The 24,404-nt window shown below is 40.7% G+C and overlaps 1 protein-coding gene across 7 annotated transcripts in view; it reads right to left on the reverse strand.

The window, feature by feature from the left end:
• The window catches only part of DPF3 (double PHD fingers 3), a 189,588-nt gene that overhangs the window by 132,012 nt on the left and 33,172 nt on the right, over positions 1 to 24,404 (reverse strand). Inside the window, exon 1 of one of the 7 annotated variants that reach the window (XM_021533592.2) lies at positions 1,464 to 5,876. The exons of the other annotated variants lie outside the window; for them this stretch is intronic. The gene's annotated coding sequence lies outside the window, so the exon portion shown is untranslated. Of the gene's footprint in view, positions 1 to 1,463; positions 5,877 to 24,404 lie in introns of those variants that run through there. 7 annotated transcript variants of the gene reach the window in all.

Consider the following 24,404-nt stretch of genomic DNA (forward strand, 5'->3'; position numbering starts at 1 on the left):
GGTGTTTTAAAATGAACCTTAAGCAGACAAAGAAAAAGAAGGGGGGGAAGTAATCTCACATGTATCAGAGAGGAATGTTGGCTTTGTTTAGCCAATGACTTCAGCAAGAATTAAATTAGCTTGTGATAGCTGCAAAATAAAAGTTGAATCCATTGTGCCATTGGTATCAGGCAGTATCAGAGTTTGATGTAACTGGAATACATTGCTCTGTAACCCCAAAGGGCATAGGCCACTTACTAATGAACAAGGGGGTGAAAAGCAGAGTCATGCAGCTCCCCAGAAACAGCCTGCTCTGCTCCCCACCTCCACTCTGAGCTCTGGTTGTACAGAGCAATTCTTGCCTCTTTCATTTCAGCCATAACCACCACTCAGTACATCATTAGGATGGCCTGAGCCAAACCCACTGCTCTCCACAAAACCACAGCTACTCTAAAGCATTATGTCACTGGGATAGCTCAGGCCTTTGAGGATTCACCTGAGACAGGATACAGGAAACTGCATAGTACTGTAAGGAAAAGCACAGGATCGCTATTTGTCCTCTCAAATAACACAGAACCACAGAGAACACTTACTGGAGGCAACACTGATGTTAGTCCTGTGTACATATTTTCAAAGGAAAACTACATCTGCCCATACAAAGAATTTTAAGGATTTTTATCCCTTAGCCTGGCACAGATACAAAGGTGATGAACAAAATGTTCCTTCACAGGCTTCTGTTCTGTACCTTACTGTGGTCATTACACCGTCACACAGTGAAGCTAGACTTTCCACTGAGATCCTGACCACTGCCCAGAGATTTCCTGTTTGGTACTATGAAAAGGTGATTTATTTATGATTATTTTTTGAAAATTGCTTAAACTGGGTAAAATTTTCAGAAGACTACATCTTCTCCTTGAGTTACTACATTTGCACAGTTCCATTGGTGGGCATGCCGCATTAAGGACAAATGAAACAGAAAGAGTCTAATGTGAGGAATTTACAATCTAAATTAAGCATAGCACAGCCAAGGTGACAAAAACCAGCAGCATAGGAGGAGACATGCCTCAACAGCAAGAGCTTACAGGATCTGTTCAGCAGGCATAATGAACTTAATGATTCTTTTTCTCCTGTCATTTCACTCCCCACTTCCCCCCATTCATAATATTTAAATCTGCAGACAGTGAACGCAGTCTTCATCTCAGCAAAGCAAATGGCAAAATTTCAAATCAGTAGCATCAGGATTTGGCTTCATATGTGGCATAAAAGCCTGGGGAGCAGAGCAGCAAAGGCAGGCTAGCCTAAAAGGAGTGGATTTTGTGAATGGTTTGGAGGAAAGTTGAGCAGCACAATGCACAGGGTTGAAGAGACATCGTTATATGATACACGAAAATGCATAGAGACATTTATGGCAGGAGAATGCTGGAGCAACTCAGCAAGCTGAATTAGGAGAAAAAGCTGGCACAATAAATAAAGCGTTCACTTACAGGAGGTGAAATTCTATTCCTGATTTCACCTATATAAAGCCACTGACTTAACTGCAAAGAGAAAAATATATAGTTGAAAAGAATCAGAAAGGTCAGGAGAGAGCAATGAACTGTATTGAAGACAGGGATGTGGTGCTAGAGTTGGAGCAGTCAAAAAACATAACAGGGGGTCTGCCAGGTGTGGGCAGGAGACACTGGCAGCCCAGGGGAGAGGAAGATGTGTTTTAACCATCATCCTGTTGTTCTTGTATAATACAAGAGAGAGGGAGGCCCAAAGGATGAGAAAAGGGGCACCAAAGAATGGGCTAATTAAAAATGGCAATTACTGGCACTTCAGCCTCTTAATTGAAACAGAAAGCAATAGAATGACCTTTGTTACATGAAAGAGTCAGCATTTCTGCTTTAAAAAAATATAAGTACAATCAACATGAAGGATGTTTACATAGGTAAACATGCAGTGGGTGGATAGATATCTGTAGGAATGCAAAAGTAATTTAACTTACAACAGTATTGAAAAGCAATATTCTCCAGGTTGCAGAGAATTTCAGACCACAGATCTTTGGGACAAGTTGGAAGGGGAAGAGAAAGAGCATAGCGAAAAGAAATGTAATCCTTTTTTGAATTTGGATCCTAAAAATCATAAACAAAAAATAATAATCAACTGTGTGTTCTCTTCTCCAAAAATACCACAGGTACAGTAGAGGCATCAGGGAAGAGACTTCAGCTGTATCAAAAGCCACCATGGGAATTAGCACCATCTGCTCCACAAAGCAGAGAAGGAGGAGAAACGGGAAGGGTTGGGCAACAGAATCTGAAACTTGGTAACAAACTGCATCTCTACCCTGCACAACTGCTCATAGAACATCAGCAGCAGTGCTGAGGAAAAAATAGGCAAGCAAATATTTTTTAGAATCACAGAATGGTTTGGGTTGGAAGGCACCTTAAGAATCACTTAGTTCCAACTTTCCTGCTTTGGACAGGAAGCATCAACCACATAAAAATACTAAAAGTAAAATAAAATATGCATGGTGATGGTCATGATAGGGAATAAAGGAGAATGATCCCATTCATTTCCTTGTGTACTCTGGAGCACTTCCAGCAAAGTCCATAAGGTGACCAAGATTTACAACACTTGTAAGGATCTGGTCCATGAGTTCATTTTCTTGCATTGCTGCATTATGAATTTAACAGAGTAAATTCCAGGGAAGGGTCTTGTCACTATTACTTTATTTGGAATCAGCAGCACTAGTACAGAGGTTCCCCAGTTGGTGTAGACATTGTGTTTACACCAGAAAAGGAGAACTTGTAGAGGTCACATTTTGTTTAATGGAAAGAACACAACTCTCCACACACACAGCCAAATGTTATTAGTCTCACTTAGCGGAGTAGTTCCAGGATTGCTGATGAGACCAAGGCACCCCAAAATACTGGACTTGCTCACCTGAACAGTCTCACTGACTTCATCCTCATTCCAGATCACCTACAAATAGCAAATGACTGGTGGTAATGGCAAATGTACTCTATGCTGGGCTCCCAGCTGCCACATGGGAGCTGCAGCATTCTGCGCTGTCAGACACTGCACTGCCAAGGATTTTGTGTGCTATTTAAATAGCTACAGTGCATCAGGATGGCTAGCATCTCCTGATACACCAAGGAAAAGAAGCATGAAGAACCTATAAGCCTGTAGCAGGAACTCCTTATCACTTTTGTCCTATGAAAATCTTCTCTGAATATCTAGTTAAAATATACATCTCCATTTCTCTTGGGAAGAACAAAAGCATGCATATACCAAAGTCTGAGTCATTTTAACATAGGTTATGTGAAAGGCCTAGAAAGCATCATATGTTAGAAAGAACTTTGTTTTCAAAATATGTAACAGACCTGCATAAAACCCCAGTCTAGTCATTCTTCAAACTTGAGAGTAACAAAATATTAATTGTAACTAGATCTCAGCCTCAAGAGAAGGCCTGTATCCACTGGGGCTGAATGCAACAGCACAGGTAAGCATCTGAGTGTGCACACAAACTGCTCTGGAGCCCAGACTGGGATTTTCCAGCAGTGGAGCACTATTAAGCCAATTTTCCATTTTAATCCCTGACAGTTATTCAACTGGATTTGTAGTCTTCCTCCTCATTTCATAAAATCATCAAATGGGTTAGATTGGAAGGATTATCTCATTCCAACTCCTCCTGCATGGGCAGACACCTTCCACTAGACCAAGTTGCTCAGAGCTCCATCCAGCTTGGCCTCGTATACTTGCAGGAACGGGGCACCCACAGCTCCTCTGGGTAACCTGTTCAGTGCTTCACCACCCACACAATAAAGATTTTTACCTAATTTATCCAATCTAATTCTACTTTCTTTCAGTTTATAGCCATTCCCCTTTGACCTATCACTACATGCCCTCATAAAAAGTCCCTTTCCAGCCTTCTTGTAAGTCATTTTAGGCACTGGAAGGTGCTGCAAGGTCTCCTTGGAGCCTTCTCTTCTCAATAGTGAACAAATCCTACTCAGTCTGTCTTCACAGGACAGATGCTATATTTTCTTCATTAGGAAAACACTAGTCCAAGTCAAAGCTCTATACAAAGCATTTGCACTATTAACACATATTATCAGATCAAAGTAAACTCTAAGTTGCAGCCGAGGGATCTAGATAACGGTTCACATGCCAAAAAAGCCCTAATCCTAGAAACAGAGTTAACACGGGAAGGCCCCCAGGCAGAGCCAGGAAATTGAAGCATACCAACTGCTTTTCTTCGTCTACTTCATATCTCACACAAAACAAAGGATCACATAATACAAAGAGATGGCACTGGTCATTTGAGTAACCAGAAATTGAAACTCTGCAGCTCCTCCTGTTTGGTTACTCTGAAACACTTCAAAAGCCGTTATGAAATCATGCTAAACCTAAAGAAATGTCAGAAAGGAAACCTAGTCTCACCTCAGGTTTTGAGGCTGGCCCCAAGGGGAGAGAGCCTGAGCACTTCTAAAGGAGCAGGGTAGTAGTGCTACAATTCAAGGCTATCTTTAGCTCCAGCGAACTGAGAAGTATTTGCTGGTTATCAAAATAGTACATGCATAAGTGAGAGAAACAGGATGTGGCAAAACGACCAGAATCATTTAAATTTTATTCCGAATCAAGTCTCTGCCAGCCTCGATGCCATATATGGAACATTTCCCCTGCAGGTGCAAGAGGTTTCTGTAGGATTTGCTCTTGCATGTAGTATCCCACAGACTAATATTTTAATAGATACAACCGTTGATTAGTTGAATATTTTTTTCCGGTGTGGGGGGCAGGGAGGAGAGAAGGAAGAGGAGGCGGAGAAAGAAGTATGTAAGCTGCAGGTTTGGGAGGGTTCTTTCCCAGCTGTATAAACCACATGTAGCCATATAAGAAGCTACCTGGACAAACCATAAACAAGTTAAAATAAGAGTTTGAAGGAGGAAGACATGAGGCATTTCACAAGGGAATAGTCTATCTCACACAGGGATGGGAGAATTGATTTTCATGACAGCAGGTAAAGCTTGGCAGATAAAACTGGATACTGTTTGATCTGCCCAACAGAAAACAGTAGCTGAAATGATGACCTACCTGAAGGAGCAGGGATCAGGCTAGGAGAGCAGCAGCCAGGCAAGTGCCATGCCAACAGCATGCTACAAAAGCACCAAGGGAGGAGGTCCAAATTGCCCCTCTGAAAGGCACAGGAGTACTGTTCACTCTACATCAACAGCAGCTCCCCACCCCAGTCCCCACAACGAGCCTAATCCTTAACAGCCACTCTGAAAACTAAGTTGCACACAATGAAGTATATGTTTTTAAGAGAACCTTGTCAGCAGGAACAGTACATTTATCATTTGTCTTCAGATACAACTGTAAAAGAGGGAAAAGGCTGTCTTCAGAGTGTTCCCAGGGTCCCCCTCTGTCCTGCCAAGCATATCTAAAGGCTTTACTTCTCTGACTGAGAAGCTTTAGTGAGCCCAGACCCTGTGATAGAGATGTAGCATCATTTGTTGATTCATTAAAGATTTAGCAGAAGACAGTTGCTCTCTGCCCACTTGTGATCTCCCTATGACCAATTCTCTGTCACTCATATAGTCTCCAATCCAGTTCTACCTCATTCATTCATTTGAATTTGGAAGCCAGCCAAGCACAAAGACAGGAGACATCCCATGAATTGATATGTCCATACTGGTGCCTTTTGTATAAAACATTGAATCTGACTATGGGGGGGACTAATTTGCATGTGAGGAATAAGGAAAGAGAGGAAAAAGAAGATAAGTACTGCTGATCCTCATTTGCCTTACCATAAGTCAGACTGGTCTACAGTACAAAAGGCAGCTGAGCAGATAGTTCAGTGTGTGATCTTGTGTCAGCTACTCATTTCCTTGCATTTCTGTTTATTGATCATGAAGTGGGGCAAAAGCAGGCACATTTCCTGAAAAAAAATAATCAAGCTAGCTTCCAAACCAGGTGAATAAGTTATGGAAAGCTAAATGTATCCTGGCAAGCACGAAAGAGCCTCACTTTGTTTCAGTTGGAGATAGGTTGTCATCATATACAAAAAAGGGCCAGCCAATAAAACCTGCATGAAACAGGTTTTCTTTACACTCTAGACAACTTTATTGGGAAGAATATTATTCATTTTCACATGTCTTCTGTGTAGTCAGTCAGTCAATAAACAGGAATGGTCAAGTGCCTACCTTGATTCTCAGAAGCTATCAACAGTTCTCAACTCACTTTCAGTATCAAAAACCCATTAACCAGGTCTTACCTGTTCCCATGGACTGATTTAATGTTTTGCACAATGTAGTGTTCTTCCTCAAAGTTCTATTCCAGAGTCTTATGATTAATGCAGCAGTAGCTTTCATAGGTAAAATGTTTCCAACTCTTGGGTTTGCAGGGAATACCTTGGGCTTGTAACTCAAAGGCTCAAAATCCAATATGTAAAGACAAGCATTCAAAAAGGCACCATTTAAAAATGGCTTTTAACCTTCCTGAAGAGAAGGATCAGCCTGTGTTGCAATTTTCAGATGACCAGTACTGCAACCCTACATAATGGATCTGAACATGACCTAGCAGTATGCCCAGATGCCCATGAAGCCCAGTGGCATTCTGGCTTGGATCAGCAATAGTGTGGCCAGCAGGACCAGGGCAGTGATTGTCCCCCCTGTACTCAGCACGCTGAGGCTGCACCTTGAATCCTGTGTCCAGTTTTGAGCCCCTCACTGCAAGAAAGGCATTGAGGTGCGTGCCAGAGCATGTTCACTGGAGCTGTAAAAGGTCTAGAACATAAGTGCTATGAGGAGCAGCTGAGTCAGCTGGGCTTGTTCAGCCTGAAGAAAAGGAGTCCCAGGTGTACCTTTATCAGTCTCTGCAACTCCCTGAAAGAAGATTGTAGCCAGATGGGGATCAGCCTCTTCTCCCAGCCAGTGACAGGAGGAGAGGAAATGGCCTCAAGCTGCACCACAGGAGAGTCAGGTTGGTCATCAAGAATTTCTTCATAGGAGTTGTTAAGTATTGGAACAGACTTACCAGGGTGGTGGTGGAGTCACCCTCTCTAGAGGTGATCAAGATGTTAGTGGATATGGCCTTTAGTACCAAGGTCTAGTTAGACAAGGTGGTGATTGGTCAAAGGTTGAACCTAATGATCTTAGAGGTCTTTTTGGTCTTTTCCAACCTAAGTGGTTCTGTGAGAAGCAGTAGTCCTGGTTATTATACAAGCTTCTACTTTTCAACATGGCACAGACAGAGAACTATGATTAGAACTTCTTGGTTTAATATCTCTCATTTACTAAATCTGTTTGCAAAATTATTTTCTCACCTCTGGAGATCTCTTGCCCTCTCCCACAAGAGTACAAGAATCTAAAAGTCTTAGAAAAGGGCATAAACTGACAATACATTAAAGAAATGTCTTTAAGTCAATTACAGTGCTTTGCTTTGATTTTAACCTCTGGCGCCTTGTGAATTATTATGTAACTTCCACTTAAAAAGAAATAAAGCAGAAAATATCAAAATGGAATGTTCTTACGTGTTCTAAAACTTTTCCAAAAAACAACTTCAACCATTTGAATTAGGAAATTAATTCAAAATCAACTGTATTCTGCAAACTGTATTGGTTTTGATGAATTGGCATACTCCACTCCAAAACACTCAGTGAAAACAGCCCCCAGTCTTCTCTAGTTTCCAAATAATTACCCCAGAAGCTTCCTGCTCCCTCTATCTACTCCACAAGCTGAACACACAGCATTCTGTTCTTGGTCAAACCCTGAAGAAATTTCAGGTAACTCTTCAATAAGAAGGTCCAGTCCTGCATTTATATGTGTCTTAGACATTCTCTGATTATAGACATGTGAACATTAAAATTTTCAGCTAAAAAATAAATCAGTGTTTCTTTGAGGTCTTCCATTTCTTTTCAAGGTGTTAGAAGCAAGAAAGTTAAAAATACATATGAAATCCAGAGAGGGGGGGAAGCTGCCCTACTAAAAGACTCCACCTTCAACCACACCTTTCATTTATTTGTACTTCTTCAAGATCTGTAATATCACTGAACTGAAACAAAGTCCACACCTTTCTATTAAACATCTGTTGTAGAACTTGAGTTACCAAAATTCATGTTGGCCTTTTCCACACAGCTTCTCCTGACAGTGACCTACTCCTGCATATATGGTATGCATAGCACAGAGTTTGTAAACTGGAGGGGTGGGGTGCTTCAATTTAGTTTCCCGTGGACAAGTAGACACATCGCTAGAAACACTATTAGAGCTCCTTCCCTTGGAGAGAAGCCACAGGCTTAAAAGGGTTGTGGAGCAGAAAATATCTTCTCATTCCTTTGAATGAAGGAGCCTTTGATCTTTTAAGGCAAGGTGAGGGTGTCTAGTAAGATCTTGCCTGTAAGGAAGCTGTAGATAAAGGAAAGAACCTGCAACCACCAAAATACAAAGAGGAGTACTTCTTTTCCTCCATCATCCCATCCTTGTCCTAAAGTTAATACCTTAGTAAATGTCAACTGCCACTGAAGCAGGTAATTCAACATTAGCAAAAGACTTCAGCTCCAAATCTCAGAATTCCTTTTTGAATCTGCTGCTGGGCAGGTGCCCTCAGCAAACTGTATACCAAACCAGCTGGGTGCATACATGTACACGTATACATGTAGAAGCAATCTCAGATAATCATGAGGAGCAATCTCAGGTAATCATGATGCACACAATAATTACAGGTTGTCTCTCAATAGGCCCTTTTAAGGCTTTTTACAAGTATGCACCAACTAACCCTTAAACACTCCTTTAGTGCATATGAGGTTTATTGTTTTCCTTATATAGGAAACCAAACTGAATCCCTGAGCAGTTAAATAACCTGTCCAAGGACACTAAGGATGCAAGAAAGACAGGTTGGTTGTTCTGACTCATGATGCCCGAAATCCAACTGCTAGGCATGCTTTTCATTCTAGTTTCTCCAGGCAGCTTGCAGAGTTAATTAACATTTTCAGGAAACACAGAATCTGAATTGTCCAACTTGACTAGACAGAGAAGAGGAAGGAGGCTCATCTTTTATATACTTACATCTCAGGCTCAATATTTCTGTCCAAATAGTATTCTCTGGGCTCAAGGGAAGAGAAAGACAGGTTTCTAAGCTTTTTGGAACCTCAACCTAGCAAAGGAGACATGTCCTCTTACAGCTTCAGGTGTTCAGTGGTACATGGAGAGTCAAATGGTATATAACTTTAGCAGGTGTCAGGTGAGAGGGTCAGAGGTTCTGGTTCTGTTTAAAAGCCTTGCTTTCATAGAAAAATGGGAACAGCTAAGCAACATGTTCAAAGAGTAACACCAACTGGGGCAGATCAGGATAAACGGAAGCATGGTAAGGATTTCATAAAGTTCTTTTCAAATTAGGAGCTGCAGGCAGAAACCATTATCATTGCATTGCTGCCTCCAGTGTATCCAACTCAACTGTTGTTAGTCTGTACCTGTACCCTTTATTTCTGGCATTATATTTTTTTAAGATGACTTTTTTTCTGTACAGTGCAGTTTTTCCAAGAATAACCGTTTCAAATTCATCTTGCCACTTCAGAATACATGATCAAAAATTACAAATACAACATCCTGTCCCACGCAAAATCTACTGCCTCCAGCACTCAAAGTATCTCTATTGACACTAGTGACAAGGGTTTCAGAGAGGGTCTGATGAAATGATGCAGTCAGGTGAACCTCTATGGGGAGCACCTCAGTGGGGCTCTCAACAAGCTGTCTCCAAGATGACTGACAGTCATAAGGAATTGTATTATACATATGCATATAATATTACATAAATAATATCCAGAGAGAGGCATGCTTCATCATGCTTAACACAAGTATAGGGACCAGCAACTCCTAAATGCTATGTAAATCTTTCTCAAGCCCTAGGCCTCTGAATTCAGTTCACCCTTCCTTCTCTCTCTCTTTCAATTCCCCAGTTTTAAAAATGGGAATACCATTACATGGCTCCATCACAGGAATTTTCATATTATAACTGGTGTTGTGCTTTGAAGATGTGAACTTCTACTCTGAGCACTTTAATTCAAGGCATGAAGAGTGGACAAAGAGGCATCATAATAACACACTTTTTTGACTATTTCTGCACTACATAGAGTCATACAGCAGTGATTAAATATGCAAAATCCTGTATAGCATGGACTCAATTCAGCATAAAGCCTATTAAGTCTGTTCACTGGCTGCACAGAATTCATCAGCACAGTTCTTGAAAATAGAGTTGCTTTCTTGAAGCTACTCTCCCACCCATAGTTCCAGTGGATGTAGTGAAAGGCATGGTAGTATTTAAGCAGTGACTGTAAGAAGGTGTGGTCCCTTACTACCAAGTCTGTAATGAAGAGAAGCAAATATAGGGCAGATTGTGGCTCCTTTCTTAAGGAGGTGTGTTCGGATAGTGGCAGCAGAGGAAGGAATCTCTGAGGCACACTGCACAGGATACAGAGGTTTCCTGCTCAGAGCTGTCCTGGTCACTAGCACAATGTCCACTGCCAATTTTGAAGCTCTGTCCTGGACAGGAGACAGAACTAATCATGGCAGTAAAGTCATCCATCAAATTTCTACAAGAAATTTGTATAGCAAACTTGAACATTGTGTAGCAACTTGAACATTTTTTTTTTTTTTTTAACACGTAACAGATGAGCATCACTCCAAATCATACCTGGAAGACTATGTCCTTGGGACCACCGCAACACTACAAATACCAACCTCCTGGAAAACCTTTCCTGACACAAAACAGCTTTACTCTTCCCCCTTAAATATGAACAGCATAATGCCTACATTCCACTTTTATGCACCTCTAACTCATGGACTGGGCTTCTCCTCTCCATCCCTTTTTCTTACACATATGATATGAAAGACAGGAATATGTTTTCCTTGTGTGTGCTAATCATCACTGCAAAAATGAGAGTGCAAGGGTGAAACAATCATTTAGGGCAACATTAAAGTTGATTCTAATGCCAATATTTTATATACCAACAGAGCCTGAGTCCCATTTAACCACCCTTGGCACACTTTGTGCTGTTGTTAACACCTGGTCAGAATGTGACAGGTTTCAAAATGAAATATTTCACGTGCTCTGCTGGTGAATGAACCACCATGTCAGAAAAGTGAATAAACCACCATATCAGGAAAACACTGAAGCTCACTTACCAGAAACTAATTTATACTGATCAGTTTGGAATACAAAAAAGCACAAAATAGGGAACAACTCAAATTACTCTAGCAGAAGCAGATAGGTGGTAAGAGTGGGAGATAGCCTTTGTTGTGTTTGATGATGAAGTTTGTTGGGAGCTGTTGTTGGGCTTTTAGGACTAAATGCATCCAGGTGACACAAAGTCTGCAGCATCTTTATGAGAAAGTCTGTCTGAGAGAAGTGGGGAGGGAGAAGAGCTGATCAGGTCAGTTTAGCTGCTCACAGGCAGGCAGACACCAAAGGATTTACTCTCAGGCTTCCCCTTGACATCTCCTTACTAAACTCAATGGGCACAGAACCTGTGAACCAAGGAGCAAAATAAATGGGATTACATATCTAACTCCCTACCAGCTCCTGAGAGAAGGAAGTGGGAATGGGAAAGACACCAGAGAGAGGATCTGTTGGAGCAAACAGCACCTCTGAAAAAGCATTCACCGTCTGTTTAGCCTAAATAATTGGGCTCTCGTGATAAACCTCTCACTTAAGACCCCTAGTAAACATTTAAAATCCAGCTTCAAAAAAAGTTCCCAGAATAAGACTCTGGATGATGCAGACAACAGGTCTGGCTTGGAATAACAAATCCTGCTTAGTAGCCCAAAAGTTAAGTCTATGAGCCAAAGCAACAGGCTCTTTGCTTCTGCTTCCTCCCACAGCAGTAACCCACAAAACTTCAACAGGACAGTTGTGCAGTTTGTGTCCATGCTGCAATACCCTGGTGCAGAGGTAGCCCTAGCACTCTCTTGCCCTTTCCTGCCTCCACTCTTCATTGGAAGGAGTAGGAGGAAGAGAGATTTCCTTCCATTACCAGTGGGCAGAAAAGCAATCAGATGCCCTGAGCTGTGGTATGACCCGGAGTAATTGAGTCTATAAAACCCTGAATGCAGAGAAGAGCTTCTGCCTCACACCTCCTCCTAGGAACAAGAATACAATTATCACCAGCTTTGGCACCTGCTGCTGAAGATGTGTTTTACTCTCTTTTGCCATGAGAGTCCTCCCACTGTTCCCACTGCACCTTCCCAAACTCTCTCTTTCCACTTTGGGTCTGGAAAAGAAGACATGTTGTTTTTCCAGACATAAGTCTTCTCATCTAAAATCCCAAGGATATCACACCAGACCCCACAAGCTATCCTCTCCAGGGGACACTGTGGATAGCTAATTGCTCTCATGTTCTTCATTTGCTAAGGTATGCCCACCCCAGCAGTTCTCAGGGACCAGGACCAGTGGTAGATGCCAGCTGGAAGTTCTTTGGGTCAGAAACTGCTCAATTAGTACAAGGAAATCACAGCCTAGTGGGAGCTACTTACAATACTAATTTCTAGTTAATAGCAATTTTTAAAGGAATTAATTAAAGGAAATGTCTTTAATTTGTATTACAATCTGTCTTTCTGTGTCCTCATTTCCCTTCTGGCCTACAAAACTTCTTTTCATACCTTACCATCCATGTCTCTACCATGCTTCCTATTCATTCCCCAATGTCCTTTTGTCAGTCACTTCCCCAAACAGGACTCTCCCTAATCAGCCGTTCTTCAATAAAGTACTTCTGCCTTAGAATCCAGGCAGTCATCTTCTCTAAGTTTTCCTGTGTCACCATTTATTGTACCCAGCCGTTAAGATTTGTTTTCACACCCTCCAAAGGATTTGAGAGTTTGCCCCACTATTTTACTCTTCATTGGCATACAAGGAGAGCACTGCCCTGTGAACTTACATTTTAGTAGAGTCCCTATTACAATTACAGGGAAACCAAGAGATTAGTGAGGAAAAAAAACCTGCATACATGTCCCCAACCCATGCGAACACCAGTTTATTCAAATCAAAAAGCTGCAAGACCCTTAAAGGATCAGATGCCTTCTTATCTGCAGTCCTTTTCTTTTACTTATTCTCAAAGCAAAGCAGCACACACATGTATGCACACACATTTTCTTTTCAATCCTTCCCTCAGTCCTGACCTCTTGCCCCTGCTTCAACAGTGGTAACTCATCACTTCACCTTGTCACAGGTTTACCTATCTTTCTCCATCTCATTTTGGCCTTTCCAAGGATTAAAGAAATAGAATATCCTAATATCCATAAATAATTCTATTTTCTTCCACTAAAAATAACGACAAAAACTGAGATTGAGCTTGGAAGACTGGCAAAGAGACTGTTACTAGGCATCTTAAAAAGAAGGGTTAAACTACAGGAGGGGATTCAAAATTAACCCTTTCACTGTGTTATCAACTGCCTTAAAACTTCTAGATTATGGCTTTCCAGAGACCCAAAGGATAGAGAAAATCTTTAACTAGAACTGGGATTGCACATGGATAAAAGAAAGTGAAACGAAGGCACAATACTCACATAAATTGAAATATTAACACTGAATTAGCATTTGTGTTTCTATTTTAGCTTAACATATTTTGCTTCATTTTTATGGGCACTTCAGGTGTTCCATACACCCTTCAGTACTTCACTCAAGAAGTGGCATATATTCAACTAGAATGTTTGTTTTCTTGGGGGGTTGGGTGTGGTGTCTGCTGGGTTTTAGTTGTGGTTATTTTGAGTTTTTTTAATCTGTGATTTTGCTTCATCACTGGATGCCTTTGGTCACTGGGCAGAGAGTAAGTAATGGAACATACAGAGTCAATCAGAAGTCACATTAGCAAGGAAAGCCTGAGAAAAGACCACCCTCTGAGCACACTCCCTGGCAGCATAGGCAGGGTGGATGCCCTTTGCACAGAGCTACTGTTTGCATAGCATAGAGTATCTGTTTGCTAGGCCATGTTTAGGTGCCTCCCCACAATTCTGCAAAGAGCAAGAGGGCATGGTGGCCCTCGTACAGAATTTACACATGGGCAAGAGGAAACTACATAAAATTGTGAGTAAGACGTAATTCAAATAACCATTTTTTCCCAAGTCAAAAAGTAGCTGTAACTGGCACACAAGCAACTTAGAGTGTAAATGGAAACAAATTCCAGGGTGCCATGGTTTAATCCCAGCTGGCAACTAAGTACCACACAGGCAGGCACTCACTCTACACACAGCCTGCAATGGGGAATAGAATCAGGTTAAAAAAAAAAAAAAAAAAAGTAAAACTCATGGGTTCAGATAAGAACAGTTAAATAATTGGCACAAAATAAAGTATATTAATACCAATACTAATTATTTTACTGCCAGCCTCTCCACACAATCCACACATCGTCTTAGCAGCCAGCTGCCGTGACCCTGTGAACCCATCAGCAAGCACTAGAAACATGCAATAATATCAAGAAGCAATTGCACATCTTTTGCCTTACATTTGCAATGTAGACTTGCATTCACATTGTCTCTGCCCCCATATCCAGTAGGAGTATTCCACGTGGAAGCACGAAGCAGATACATTCATAGGACCTGCTGATTTCTTCTGCTGTGGTAAGGTTCTCCAAGGAACCTTATTTCATTGGAAAAGTGTTTAGAAGTTTATTAGTCGGACTTAGAGGAGCTTTGCAGAAGCACCCGGGTCCTCTCCCCCACTTTGTGACCTGTAGCAGCTTTGAGGCAGAGTACTGATGCGATCCCAGCACTTGAATCCCGGTAGTGACGGTGATCAGGTAAGTCTTCTTGGTCATGCTGTCAAAGTCTGTGTTTCATCTCTAAAGATTTCCCAAAAATGTGATAGCTGAGAGCTCAAATACTGATACATAAAAGGAGCACATTAGAGGTTCCTCCCAGCTGTAGAAAGCTGTGGGAACACCTAGCTAACACACTGAGAAAGATGGATTTTGTTATGTCCTTTACCCAATGTGTACAGTGTCCTGGAACCATCTACAGCTATCTGATCAAGTGCCTAATATGTAATTATTAATCATCCCACTGAATGCCTTTAATTTAGAACAAGAAAGTCTGTCTTCTCATCAGAATTCAGACATGCTACTGCCCACCATGAAGAGAGGACAGCCACCTTATGTGCAAGTGCCATCAGTTGCCTTTCATTATAAATATTAACTTATAAGACATGTCTGCAAATGGCCACAGGAGCAGAAAGAGAGCCACATGGAAGACCAAAGGTCACCTATGATTGTGAATCTGAGACATGACTGGAAAATTCATTCCACACACAGTGACCTAGTGAGAGCAAAAACAAAAAAAAAAAGCAAAATGAAACTGCAACAGGACAGAAAAGACAATAAAAATATCACTTCCTCTAGTCAGATCAGACCACTGCAGATTTCCCAGGGGTTCACCCTGACAGCTTTGACACACACCCCCCAAACAAATAAGTATAGGAACAGCTAATTAAGATTTTTTTCCCCTAGAATGAATCTGAATATAGGTTTTACTTCATACTCAGTCTGAATGAGAGGCCTATGAACAGACATTAGAGACAGCAAATTTCTTAAATGTAATGGCCATTAAGAAAATCAGCATCAAAGACTTTGCATTCACTCTCAAGTTTCAGCACTTAGTCCTTTATAACCATGTATCTCAAACTTCTCTTTAGGAAGAGACATAAATGATTTTGCGTATTGTTTTCCATAGGGAAACACTACAGCACAGGACTTGTCTGAAAATATACGGAAAGTCAGTAGTGTAGGCAGAAGCTAAATGCAAGTCTCTGCATTACCAGTCTGGATCATGCCATTTCCTCTGTACAGAAGCCAAAGTGTATGTTTAATAAACAGGTTGTCTCAGGTTGTTGCAAGACCTGGGTGAACTGGCACACCGACTTCCCCCTAGGGTTGACATGCAGGAGCAAACATTGCAAAGAACAAAATAAAACTGATTATTCAGCCAGTAATCATAATTCCATTTTGCATTTCTGGGTCTCTTATTTTGAAACTTCTCAAGGCCTTTCTTGCAACACTGCTAAGTACTATGTGACTGCCAGAGACCTTGAAACAAAAATGGCCATGTCAGGTCAGACCAAAGGTCCATCTAACATGGTCTTAAACTTAGACCAGTATGGAATCCCTAAGGAGGCACACAAAATATGGATATAGTGATATTCTTCAGGAAATGTACTTGCATCTCATCTCAGCCTCTGGCAAACTGTGATTCAGATATCAAGGAATTCAACAGCCATTGAAGGATCTACCTTCTGTAATGCTGATGTTTTTTGAGCCCATGTAAACTTCAATATCCCATACATCCCATTGTAAAGAGTTTCACAGGTTTATTTAACATTTAGCAAAAAATGTATCTCCTTTTGTTCCTTTTGAACCAGCCTCTTGATAATCTCATTTGAAGTCCTAACTTTTGACTTCAAGAGGGAGAATGAACATACATCCATCCCCTATTTGCCCTTCCATGATGCTCCTGATCTCAGGAACCTCTCTCATAGAGAGAGACTCAGAAATCTTTTTGCAGACTGGAAAATCTGAACCAATTTAGTAATTCTTCATACAGAAGTCATTCCTTTTGATCCTCCTTGTATCTTTCTCAGTACATCTTTCAGCTTATTGTATCCTTTTCAACACAGGGAAACCAAACTGCTCACAGTATTCCAGCATGCTTCAAACCTTGGACTTATATAGAATTACAGAAACATAGAATCATTTAGGTTGAAAAAGATCAGTAAGGTCTCAAATATATTCTCATAATAATGATGTTTGTTTTCTTTCCTTTGATACTAACTCCTAACATTCAGCCTGCATCTCTTCCTTCCTCTCTATATTTATTTTAATTACCTTATTATTATCTTTACCTATTACTCAGCACAAATATCATATTTTATTTTATCTATTATAACTCCAAAATCTTTATTCTCAGTAACTAATTCTGTCCCCATTCCTGTATATATTAATTTGGGATATTTTTCCCTATGTATCTTAATTTACATTTATCTAAACTGAACATAACCAGTCATTTTAATGACACAAATAATTCCGTTTCATGGGATTTTTCTTCAACACTTTGCAGCAACCTTGATTTCTTTCCACATGGAGCATCCTTAGTATTATCAGCTTAGTCTGCCACGTCCTCTTCACATTCTTTCCCAGATCATTTGCATTTATCAGTCAGGACAGGCCCACTTACTGATCCCACAGAGCCTCCCTGGGTGACCTGACCAGTTGCTCCTAGCCTGTGCTTTGAAGGTTTTAACCAAGTGTGCCTCGGGAGGACTTCTCAAGGCAGCTTAGCTTCTTTAAAAGCTTCAAGAGAAGAACATTATCAAAGCCATTTGCAAACCAGGCTGAGCATGCTGGTGGCTGCCAAGTGGGAGTGGCTGCCACTGGAGGAAAGCTCCCAGCTGCATGTGCCATTCCCATTTTCCCTACCACCGTGTCTGGATAAAGAGGAGTCACCCTCCCCTTGTTCTCCATCTCTGCTCTTCCTACTTCTTTCTTCCCCATTCCTGGACTAGCATGGGCCCTGACCCGTAATCCTTGGAGAGCCAAAATGGAGCTTTGCCTGCACTGCCAGATTCCCTTAGAGCACAGGTAGTCCCAGGCAGCACCAGTGCCACTAGAGTAGGTGATGCCCTACGTAAGCATACTGATGAGGGATTTTGTAAGAGCTGTTGCTATAGAGGTGTGTGACCAACTTACAGCACAAAACAATGCTTCACACAAGCACTGTCCCCTACTGTGTAGCCACAGTTTTATTATATATATATAACTTTCATCACCATTCAAACAATCTCCAACTAAGCAAAGGTCTACCTTTGCTACCAGGACTCCTTAGTGATATCCTGGAACAAATAAGGATTGGGTCCAATATCAGACAGTACGCTTAAGCTCAACATCACATTTTATGTTCATGCATATGTAAAAGGAAACATTGAGTGAAACTCTGAGCAGGTCTGTTAGGAAACAAAATCACTTCATGTAACACTTAAGTAAGAGATACTTCTTAGGGACCAATAGTTCCTCCTTTAGCTCCTCTCTGATCTCTCTTAGTGTATCCCCCCTCTGATGCCCTTCCTGGTGTGAAACCTCATTAATTCCCCTCTCTGGGATTAGGTTCTAGTCTGTACACAAACTATTGCATCATGATTATTTCCCATTTTAAGTTTCACTCATGAGAAACTGTTAAGAAATAAACAAAGGGGGGGGAAAAACTTCCCAAAATAAGGTGCAGTTTAAATGTAACAGTAGGAACAAGGAAGAATTCAAAATATTTTAAATTAAAATTCCTTGTGCCTTCTCTGTCTGCATTCTATCCTCCCATGAAGATGCAACAACAGGCCTAGCTGCATGTCAGTCTCTTCCCAGCTAGAAACTATCCAAAGAAGCACTATGTCACCTGGGGAGGATTCTTCCCCCTCCCTATTCACTGGGTTAATTTTTTTACTCCCTTAATTCAAAACTAGTTTATGTTTGATCCAGTGGAGACTTCCAGTGCCATCTGTCCCTTGGTACTAGGTACCATTACTTATAGTGTTCATTTATGGATGCTCTTGGTCTTGTTTTTGTCCTCTTGATTTTATTTTTTTTAATCCTTCACAGATAGAAAATAATCTGAGGATATATGGCATCCAAAGCATCAAAGAGTAGGTCCAAATGTCACACTAGAAAGATGAAAATTTCTGAATAGTCCCATCCTGAAATGGCTTAGTGAAGCAAAGTGCCTGCAACAACTTCTGTGCAGGAATGTACTGGGAAATTTAAAGGCAGTGGCTGCTCTTTATCATCTCAGTGTAGAGAACCACTCAGGATGAGCACAGCTCATCTGACAGAAGCAGTTTTGCAGGTAGCTCAAACTGGAAAATAAGCACTAAAGCACATGAGAATCTTTTGAAAGCAGAGCAAATTAATTGTACAGTTGGTATTAACATATGGATGAAACATTGCTTTAAAAGTTCAAACAGCAACTGTCAGCTGAACAAAGTTGGCAGAAGAGTAACAAATGAGTTTTGCAATTGTGCTATTTTTACTATGCAATACCAATACTGTATAAAAGAACAAATGTTGTGTATAAGTTCAATGCCAAACCTAAACCATTACTAACAGTGTTGTTATGATGCAATTAAAATGTCACCATCATTATTTGCTGAAAAGGATTTTATCCCCCTCCCCAAGCAAGTGTTTTCATTACTGGAGTTTTACTAGGCATGTTTGTGAGAAAGAAAGGTGAAGGAATAACCCAACTCAAATATTTAAAAACATTTAACCGTTCTGGCTCATTGACAACTGTATGCTCTCCCTGTGATTTTTTAAGAGCTGCTGACGCCTCATGGAAAAAACTTTGAAAAACATATTATTGAAAAACAATTTTGCCAATGTGTCATATTTTCTGTCTTATCCCTTCTCTTGCTTTTTACTGCTAGAAGAATCCACATGAAAACAGAACCTTGATTCTTTAGGTAGACAGAATTTGGATCTGAGCTCTGCCAAAGCACGTGGGTGTTTGGATCCTGTCCACATTTAACTTCAGATCCAGGTTCAATCTTCAAAGCTCACAAGAAGTGCTGAGATCCAGGATTTTGTTTTGACCCACCCCTGTTACTAAGAAGCAGTCTGCTGTCTGTCCTGTTAAACTACAGGCTTCTGCTAAGGATCTCATAGGTGGCTACCACTGTCTACATTTGCTGCCAAATTATAAGCATCAGGCACTACTGGATATCTGAGAAGGACAGAGAGTCTGAAAAATTAAGGGGGGGAGGAGGGGAGGTGGAATAAAAGGAATTTTCTCTGATGGTACTGTTGTCTTGAAATAACATAGACTTTGTTTGTGTCTCACACTGGCATAACTTTTGGACTTCAGTGAAATCACACTGACTGAGTACAAACAAAAACCACAGTCTTTATGAAGCTGAAGGGGTTTCTTTTCACATTCACTGTGTTGAAACAACACATTCCAGCCCAGCCATAGAAGCTCCTGCTGACTTGTGAGCACAGAAAACAGAGATTCACCCCAAATCTCCCACTCTGCAAATTACTGTGAGTGGAAAAGAAGAGCAAGGCAAACTTTCTCAGCTCAGAAAGATGCCAAACTGGACATAATTTCAAAATAGAATCAAATTTCAGTATGGCCTTGGCTCTTTTCCTGATTTAGCTATGCAGGGCAGAACAATGGAAATGCTGGATAGATACCTTCCTTGGGAGTGTGCAAGAGGGCATACTTTTCATGTGACCTTGCCCCTCTTTTTATCAAATCACTTCTTACTTTCACTGACATTTATCCCAAGGACACAAAAGCAAAGAGAGGAAACTAGCATGCACACTACCTGCCTGCTCCAATAAAAGTTTTTCATCAGTGGATTTACCAACTGGGATATCTGAGGATGACTGACAGAACTTAGGTGCCCAGGGTTTCTGTTTTATTGTTGCCAAGTCATGAGACAGAACACACAAACCTAGGAGAGGACTGAAAAACTAGAATTTTGTGAGGGGCAAGCTGACACCTACCATATGCATTGGGAGAAGGAAGAAAACAGCAACAGTACATAAAGCAGTCTCCAGATTCCTGAAGTGTCATCCATCTGCCATCCTCTTACATTGTGTAGTATCACAGTACTAGACAACTTGTCACACAGGCCTTAAAGGGCTACTTAATTTAACTAGAGAGAGGGATTTGTTCACAGAACTTCACTCTGAAGAACCAGTAACTAGCAGCAGATTGATAGATGAAATAGAAAAAAATTACCAACTCTACTTCAAGTTCTCCACTGTCTTGCACTTCATGTGGTCATTTACATCTGGACACAGTGAATGTGTAACACTTTCAAACCAGAAAAGCAGTAATTTAAACTCATTTTCACTGCATTAGGCAGAAGACTGAAGAATCAGGCCCTCTCTTACAAGCAAAATGTCCCTGACAATGAATGATGAGTAAAATACAGGCTGTGTATTCCGCTTGTTTTGGAAAGCAGTCAATTTAGAAAGGTTACCATAAGACAGAGGCAAAAATCTGCCCCTGAACTCCCAACATCTCAAGCCATAGCCTTGTCAATAGTACACAGGGTGCAAAAGATTATGGCTAGCTCAGGCCATTAGTTTCCTTTCTGGGCAGGAATCCCAGCATAACAGATACTTATGCATATTCTGTCCTCATTTTATCTAATTACAAATATCTCTCTAGGGATGGGGAGGGGAGAAGAGGTTTGATCACACGATTTTAGGTCACTTATGCAAGGTCTTGCTGGGATATGCATTGATCCAAAGACTGCTATATTTCAAAAGTTTGGATAGTAATATAGTAAGAAAAAAAAAGAAAGGTATATGTATAATTCTTTCCTATTTCTATGATTTTGTGAAACTGACCAGTAGAAAAGACTTGAAAAATGTACTATTGTAAATCACTAAGGGGCATATGGAAATGTTTAAAATCTAAGGACATAGATTAATGAACAATACCATGTTTTCCTAAACACCATGTATAAATACAATCTTTCTTTCCTATATTATACCTAATAAGTGTATATTAGTGTGTGTACTACACACAGTTTTCTCTGAGTAAGACCAATAACACTTGAGAAAAATGGAATAAGGTAATTTAAAAATCAACTTTATGTTGCTCTTTTGGATTTCTACTTAATGGTTGAAACTCTGGTGAAAGATACAACATTGTTTCACACTGATGAAATCTTAAAAGCCACATTTAGGCATCATCTAATTAAGCAAAACAACTTTGTATTAGACAGAATCACCCCCGCTTTCCCTACATCAACACGGCATAAGTCTTCTGCAATCCAAGAATAAGTACAAAATTGAGGAGTACTCATCATCATCACAAAGTACTTCAAACCTGTTCCTTAAGCATGGGAGCAGCAGAATACAGGAGAACATTGGGAATTTCTTTTAGAGAAAAATGCAAGAATTGTTTGAAACTCGTATCAAAAGACTAGAAAAGTTATTGGCTGAATAACTGCCTTGGAAAAGGACATCAGAATTGAACAGACACCATTCAGAAGCAGAAAACAGTAGTAACCAAATTTTAAAAATGGATCTGGAAGGTCAGGAAGTATAGGGAGGATTGCCGAAGTCAAGAGTTATAACTTGCAAAAGCTACTAAAAACCAGCAATATTCTTCAGGCATCCAAACAAAAGCGACAAGAAAGTTCAGCTGGTTTGCAGCTAGAATGGTACATAGATTAAATACAACATAGGTACAAGCATAGAACTAAAGGAATGTTGTGTTTCACTGAAATGACTGTGGTGGAATCCACAATGACATTTGTGCAGTCATGGCATAAATTCTGAATCATCTCTGCCCAAGAACAGCAACGTGAAACCATACATCTACCAGCAAGTTCTTTAAACAGATACTGCAAATCATGATTGCTACTATATTACCAGAGTATAACAAGCAAAATAAGATACTCATTGTTAACTGTTTTAGAACACAGGCCATGGGATTTCAGTGAGACTAACTGAGCTACAGTTTACTAACACACAATTTTTTAAGTGCAAAACAATCAAGAACAGTCTTGAATAAGGAAACAACAAAGATGTAAGATTGATACCTGGTGACAGAGTAACTTGATATGTGGCTTCCATAAGATACTCCTTAGATATCTGGACTCCTAGAGAATGTTTCATACAGTAGTATATGAGAAATTACTGAAAATGGAGATCAGAAATATTAAAAGAATTGTGAGAAGACTGAAAAACTACCAGAAGAGGATTGAACACAGAGACAGTGCTGATGAGAAGTTACTTCTGGAGTCCTGGGAGCTGAAATCAGTATTTCCATTAATGGCCTTGGCACAAAAAGTGTGTGTGTTGAGAAAAGCTAGCCACTTACATAAGCTGAAGGGACACCAAGGAAATTAAAAGCATCAGACAAGAAGAACTGGATGGAGTGAATTCAGTATAAATTTCACTTAATAACTTGCAGATCATCATCTCAACGACAGCTGAAAGGACAGAAGAAGAAACATAACAGTATTAGTCTACCACAAGATAACTGTAAACCAGCAGCACTATACAACCACAAACAAATGCAAAAGCAAGGTTTTCCCAGAAGAGGTAAAAAATAAAGTTACTGTAGAGGGCAAAACCACCTGGAACAAAGTACAACTCTGTCTACTCACATGCAAGAAAGTTGAATGTGAGTAATCCAAGCTGGAGTAGAGACAATAAAGACAATAAATACTTCAGTGACCAAAGGAAAGGAAAAGATAGCACAGACAGTCTACTATATCAAAACAAAGACTGACAGGACTTATAACAGTGTTGCACAAATGTACATGTCATAGTGGAGAGGAAGACATGGAGGGAGCAATAGTATTTAAACTAACAACTTCACGCTGGCACCAGAACAAATGGGAATAAACTGGTCACAAGTAGGGCTAGGCTAGGGATTAAAATGCTATTTCCAGCCACCAGAGCGGTGGGTTTTGGAACTCTCCCAAGAGGAGTAATGGGAACAAACAGTCCAAGTGGGGATTTAAGACTTTTCAGTTTATGAAAGAGATTATCTGACATGGTACCAGAGAACTGGACATAAGACCCAGGAACCCTTCTTTAAACCTACATTTCCATTAACTGAGCCACTGTGGCCAATTTGGTCTTTGTCTTCTTGTCCGAAAGTGCTCACACAGGACCCAGTTAGTGGCAACTAGGATGGCAGCATTTATGATATAGGTACCTATAGGAACAGAACCAGGCTCATGGTGACCATATGCTCAGGACAAAAATCATAGACTCTTGCTTTAACAGGCACTCTAGCCCACCCTGAGTTGGGCTTTGATCATAGCACAACATGCAAGGAAATCTTATTCAAGACACTCATGGCGCCTTAGGTGCTTTGCCAAGGGACCATTAGCCAGCATCCAAACCATTCTTCCAGAGGAGGGTGCAGAACTCCCTTCAAAGGTAGCCTACATCAAACCCCAGGACTGAGCATCTCCCAGACACTCCAGCCTTAAAGAACTCACTGCTCTTTCATGAAATCCTGTTAGCCAAGTACTCAGAGGAGAACTCTGCACTGCAGGTGCTGCCTGGAACAACCACACAAGAACTACTGGCCAGCTTAACGAGGCCTTTTGGACAAGCAAAATTAAAACCCGAGGGAGGCAGAATGACAGAAAGCAAAAGAAATATCCAGGCTTAGCAGAATCTCCTCACACTAAGACTGAAATTTTCATGCAGCTTTGGGCCCTGTTGTAAAAAGCAGTACTTATAAAGACAAAAGCAATAGGTCAAACTCCTACAGCTCTGAAAATAGATGCATCGGAGGGAAAAAACCTGACAGGTCCTGATTGATAACCATGCTTGAGGGAAGATGCTTGAGGAAAACTGCTGCAGCAAAGGCTGCAGGGAGTTACTTCTTCCAAACCCTGCTGCAGCAGAAAAGGCACATGTGGCTGCTAGAGCAGGAGATGGA

This window comes from Lonchura striata, chromosome 6 (assembly GCF_046129695.1).
Source record: "Lonchura striata isolate bLonStr1 chromosome 6, bLonStr1.mat, whole genome shotgun sequence".
Lineage (NCBI taxonomy): Eukaryota > Metazoa > Chordata > Aves > Passeriformes > Estrildidae > Lonchura > Lonchura striata.